The 1,951-nt window shown below is 49.7% G+C and overlaps 1 protein-coding gene across 3 annotated transcripts in view; it reads right to left on the bottom strand.

Annotated features, from left to right (window-relative positions):
- ZNF687 (zinc finger protein 687) overlaps nt 1-1,951 on the bottom strand; it is a 14,038-nt gene that overhangs the window by 5,575 nt on the left and 6,512 nt on the right. The gene's annotated exons all lie outside the window — the stretch shown is intronic.

Genomic DNA, 1,951 nt, shown 5'->3' with positions numbered 1-1,951 from the left:
GGAATGCTGGACCTCCTCCCTCAAGACCTCCAAATTCATCCGCTCTCAGAACCCACGCACACTCTGACTTGGGTACACCTCCACCATAGTGCAAATCCTAGAGAGCTGGTGGAGGCACCTGTTTTGCCAAACCCTAAAATTGAAAGGAATGTAGTATGCACTTTCCAGGGAGGACACCAAAATCCAGGGGAAACAAAGGAAAAGAGACTTCTCAGAAATACAGATGAAAGGGACTTCCCTGGTGGTCCAGTGGTAAAGAATCCACCTTCCAACGCAGGGGACACGGGTTTGATCCCTGGTCAGGGAACTAAGATCCCATATGCCATGGGGGCAACTAAGCCCGCGCGCCACAAATACTGAGCTTGTACACCTCAACTAGAGAGCCTGCAGGCCACAAACTGCAGAGCCCACGTTTTCTGGAACCCGCGCACCACAACTACAGAGCCCACGCACCCTGGAGCCTGCGTGCCACAACTAGAGAGAAGCCCACACACTGCAACGAAAGATACTACATGCCTCAACGAAGATCCCACAACTAGAGAGCCTGCAGGCCACAAACTGCAGAGCCCACGTTTTCTGGAACCCGCGCACCACAACTACAGAGCCCACGCACCCTGGAGCCTGCGTGCCACAACTAGAGAGAAGCCCACACACTGCAACGAAAGATACTACATGCCTCAACGAAGATCCCACATGCCGCAACTAAGACCTGACGCAGCCAAAAATAAATAAAATAAATAATAAATAAATCTTAAAAAAAAAATACAGATAAGAGATAAGGGAGACGGAGGGAGTTCAGTGAGCATCTTAGTTGAAACCACTTCAACCCCTCCTGTGCCCAGCACAGGATCAATTAATCAATACTACTATTAAGGAGGAGGATGTACATGATGCTCTAGGTTTAAGGGCTCATTCATGGCAGCATGGGATCCATTCATACTCTTCATGGATCTTCTGGGGGTCCACAGAGATCTGAAAGGCCATGTGTACAAAGGGGCATGTGACTTAAGACAAGATGTAAGAACTGATTGTAGTTCCAGCCTTATCAATGGCCTGCTGTATAAGCAAGTTACTCTACCGCCTTACTTTTGCTGTCTGAGAGAGGGGACAAGTAATCTATGTATCATAGGGTTGTTCTGAGCATGATATGAATCATAAACACGAGAGCCAGAACCCAGAGTATGATTTATTATTACAGTTAGGACAACAAGGATATGCCAGGCCGAAAAGAAGCTGGGAGGGAATAAGCACTGGAAATCTAGGGCTGGGGACAGAGACAAGAGTCAGGGGTCATGTAAGCTCAAGTCTGGGCCACTTGGGGTCATTACTGGCACCTGGAGATCTAGCTTGGTTAACAGGGCGAAGTGGGATCAGAGAAGTTACCCAAGAGACCAAGATGGAAAGAATAAGACACAGGAACAGAAAGAGACAAAGAGAAGAAACGGGAAAACCATAACAGCAGTCTGGTCACAAGGGCCCCAGCCTAGGCCTCTCCTGTCGCAAACACCTGCTGCTCGCTCACCTACCTTCCCAAGAGTGCCTGGCCCTCTCCTAGCCAACCCCTCCTCCTTCCCTCCCTCCCTCCTTCCCCATCTTGCTCTCTAAGGGCTGAAACTCCAGGGTATGAGCTTATCCAGCACAGCTGCCTCAACCGGGAAAAGCCAGGCCCCTCACCCCTGTCATTTCTGCTCTGAGCTCCTCACCCCAGTTTATCCCCAACTCACACTCCTCACCCTTTTCATTTTCCCTTGGCAACAGTGGCCCAGGAAGTCTCACCCAACCCCCATCTGTCCCAGTACAAAAAAAAAAAAGGTCCCACAAGACTTATGTGGCACTAAACCAACAAGAAGGCCAGCCTAGAGCTTGTGGGGGACCCAGGTGTGTTCCCTACCCATTTCTCCCGACAAGTGTTTCTATACCTAGGAAGAAGCAACTGAAAAAGTCTCTTTCC

This window comes from Lipotes vexillifer, unplaced genomic scaffold (genome assembly GCF_000442215.2).
Source record: "Lipotes vexillifer unplaced genomic scaffold, Lipotes_vexillifer_v1.1 scaffold209, whole genome shotgun sequence".
Taxonomy (NCBI): domain Eukaryota; kingdom Metazoa; phylum Chordata; class Mammalia; order Artiodactyla; family Lipotidae; genus Lipotes; species Lipotes vexillifer.
This window is presented reverse-complemented; position numbering and strand designations above follow the sequence as displayed.